The following is a 3,942-nucleotide window of genomic DNA, read 5'->3' as shown; positions in this document are numbered from 1 at the left end:
TAGAATAAATCATTAAGTCTGTCTTTGCTTGTACATGGTATTGTGTATATCCATTGAGTTGCGCTAAATGATTTTAAATATTAATGTAAATATGCTCGTTTAGTTTGAATGTAATCTAAAGCAACAAAAACTCTAGAACAGATATTGAACTTAAATATTATATATATATATTAGCTTTATGCATGTTTCAGTGTGTGTGTGTGTGTGTGTGCCTGCGTGAATATTTATTGCACTGTTTGAAGAGGAATATATTTATTAATTTTTCATCATGTATAGTTTCGTTCTTCATGTGTATTAATTACACTTGAAAAAATGTCTATAGTGTATTTATAAAACATTGAGATATTATGTCTATATTTTATAGATATCCAGCCACCTTTAGTTTATTGTTATTTCTTTACACTGGTTATTTCTTTTTTACTATATACTGCAGATTGCAACATTGCATTGATTTTATTCAAAAGGGCTAAAATTTCAATTTAAACATTCATGCAATGGCCATGAATGAATTGTGATAGCTTTCAGTGAGAAACTGTGATCCAAAAAGTTTTTGTCTTAAATGTTCACCTAGGTTTGTTTGCTTTCTTTTTTAATTGTTAGTTATTTGGTGTGACTAACAACAGGTATTAGACACTTCCCTAAAATATTTTTAAAAATTGTGTTGCAGGTACTTTTTTCTGGAATATTTTTTGGTATTAACCAAAATACTGTAATTTCCTGCTTGATCCACTCATGAAAACTTTGTTACTTTGAAAAAACTTTATACTATGCTAAATTTTGTTAATTTCGGGGGGGAAAAATTATTTTTACAGTCAACTGTGTAGTATATAATTCATGAACTAAACATCACTCCAGTACTCGTTGTTTCTTCTGCTACTTCAAAGAAGATAGCTCTCTCATACATCTTTACAAATCTGTGTTCAAAGAGCATTACATTTATTCATTCGTAAAGCTATGTTCACCTCTTGTACACCCATTTCAAAAATGAAATTCTACATTTGCTCTCACTTAATTTGAATGATCTGCTGATTCCAATATGGAGGGGCTTTAAGATCCTCATCAGACCTATATTATCGGTTAGCATTCTGGTACAGATGGTATTGCCAATGATGAAATTTTATGGAATGTAAGTATTCTGGTTGGTGCTGACTTTTTCTCATAGAAAAAATGCTGTAGCTCCAAAATCCCTTCTGTTCTCTTTAACAAAAACTAATAAAAATTCCACGCAATATTTCTTTTTGACAATTATTTTATTGCAACTTCTCTAGGAAAGAAGCGTCTGATAATATTCTACACTAAGTAATTCAGATTTTTAATTCATAATCTGGAAATTATAAGCAGGAAATTACTGTAAGTTCCATAATATTACTCGTTTTCTTTTCCTACGATATTGGACTTGAATATATCAAGTGACATTGAATGATTTTATTATCCTGTTGTAAAGTGGTCAGAGTATTTTAAGTACTCGTGCCACTTTGCAATAAATCAGTCTCTTTTGTGTTATTCTGTCATCCTATTTATCATAGATTTGGGGTCAGAAATAAATATGTCAAGATTATACTAGCATAATGGTCCCCTCCCTCCTCTTTCTTCCCACTGCATAATAGACCTGGTTTCCAATGGGAATTTATGCATTCAATCTCATTGAGGAGTATTATGGAAAAGGAGTAGCAAAACTAATTTTTGTGCGATTGTTAACTATTAAATAACAAGGATGGTAATTTCTGTTTAAATTATTACTTATTTTTTTATGTCAAATGAGTCTTTGATAACGTTGGTAACTTTCATTTCCTTATGATATTTTCCTATTTTTGCTGTTGATTATATTTATTTCTATCATATTTATTTTTTATTGTTTTTAGCCTGTGTTGATTTATCTGATCCTATTTCACCAGATGAATGTATTTCCCATACGTGCAAGAAATAGTCCCAGTCTTCAATTTTCAATTGAATGGTTCTAAATTGTCCAGAATTGAATAGCTTTTTTTCCATCAGTATTTTAAGGAATATTCTAGCTAAAACTACCTTTTAAATGTGAAAGTTAAAAAAAATGCTATAATTTAGTTTTTTGAATAGCTGGATGCTTTAAAAAAAGTAGTGTGGGAAAATTCTGGTTTCGGTTTTTGATGTCAATAAAAAAGTATGGAATTTCTATATACTCTTTTTTTTTTTCTTTCTTCCATTGCGCTGATTCTAAAAAAAATACCACAATATTAAAATTTTGTTGAATTTATATTTTCCTCATTTGTTATTAAGTAAATTCAGTCCATTTCTCAATATTCTGTTGATTTTTTTTTTTTCATCTCGATGTGATGTTAAGAAAAGCTTTATGGAGTTCACAGCTGTTTTAATGTATGGGCATCCCTGAGCAGTGCTTGGGAGCTCCAGGTGCATACAGGAGCTAGTGATATTCTTGTGTTACAGTCAACATAATATAAAGCTTGAATGGGCTTTCTCTCTTGTAGTGCATTACTTTGTCCGGGGGGGGGGGGGGAGAACCTATGATGTATGACAACAAGTATTAAACTAATACTTCAAAAGTAACTGATCTCAGTACATTCAATTTTCTGTTGTTTCATCTACCTATAGTTCCATTTGTTTTCTTGCAAGGCTGTTTTGGTGAAATAAGTAGTGATACCTCAGCTGACCAAGATAATTCATTTTGGAATCACATTCATTAACCGAAATGCAATTTCGCAGGTTTCTATGGAAAATCTAATTCTTTCCAGATAAATGGCCCAAAATTTGAAGTTTTTTTAAAACACCAAAAAGCGGTATAAAAGAGACAAAATTAACCAAATGTATGAAAATTTAATGTATTAGAATTTAAAAGAATATCTTCTGATAAGATATTGAAGATCTTTTTATTTTATACTATGTACACGGTCAGTTGAGTTTGTAGGTATCCGCATCCATTTGTGATTTGGTCCGCTCATTTCTGTGTCTGATACATGCAGATGGGAAAAGATGAGCTCCTAGAATGTCCAGACTGTTCAGTTTGATGTTAAAAGTATTTTTTTTTCAGGTGCATTTTCTATTAGCTGAATCTTTTATTTTTTATCAAATGGTTAAAAAACTTTCAGAAACAGAAATGTGGGGATAAAGGGAAAAAGTGTGTGCAAAAATATTCCAGTGTTCACATGAGTTAATCAGGCCAGAGTGACAGCAATTCTGATGATGATTGACACAAAACTTCAGCATTGTGCAGCATGGTTGTTTTATGTTGCCTCCATATTGACAAAAATGTTTGTTTGCCGAGGCACAAAAAATCTTTGTTAATCTTCCGAAAAATTCATTAGCTGAGGTATCACTGTATAAAAGACACACTCCCCCTCCGCCAATAGGATTTGTAATCAGCAATGTTAATTTCTTGACCCCTTTCAGGGTCAGATTCTTTGTAACTCTATCAGGAAGTCCTGGAAAATATTTGTCCATACCACTGAAGATGTTAAAACTATATTCACATGCTTTTACTCTCATATTTTAGTTATAAACACCTAACGCATAATGTACAGTATTTGTCATGGAGATAATTTATAAATCTTGAGACAATTCTTTTTCTTACCAAAGTCAATGCTTCTTAATTGTGTCTTTTTATACTGAGAAGTTGAGCTTTAAAAACAACTGAAAACTTTTTAGATGCGTATTTGTTTTTTCCTTGCAGTGAAATTTTTTGCAAGTTTTAATTGTGAGTGTGATGTGATGGGTCCTGGGTCATGCACACCCCCAGTTTAAATCTTCCACAGTTGGTTGCTTCTCTCAAGGCATAATAAGACAAAAGAAATTGTGAGAATTGTGTTTCTTTGAGGCGGCATTTTACGAGGTATTAAGACAATCCTGAATCTAAAACAAAGTGAATATTTTTATTGATTAGTGCCAATCGCTGGCTTCTGGTTTTCTTTTTATATTATTGGATATTTTTTGTTTGTTGTATTATTGCAT

The sequence above is a fragment of the Pholcus phalangioides genome, unplaced genomic scaffold (genome assembly GCF_987345545.1).
Source record: "Pholcus phalangioides strain wild (caught in Gottingen) unplaced genomic scaffold, Ppha-v1.0 ptg000008l_1, whole genome shotgun sequence".
In the NCBI taxonomy this organism is placed as follows: Eukaryota; Metazoa; Arthropoda; class Arachnida; order Araneae; family Pholcidae; genus Pholcus; species Pholcus phalangioides.
The sequence above is the reverse complement of the archived record's forward strand: the minus strand, read 5'-3'. Positions refer to the sequence as shown.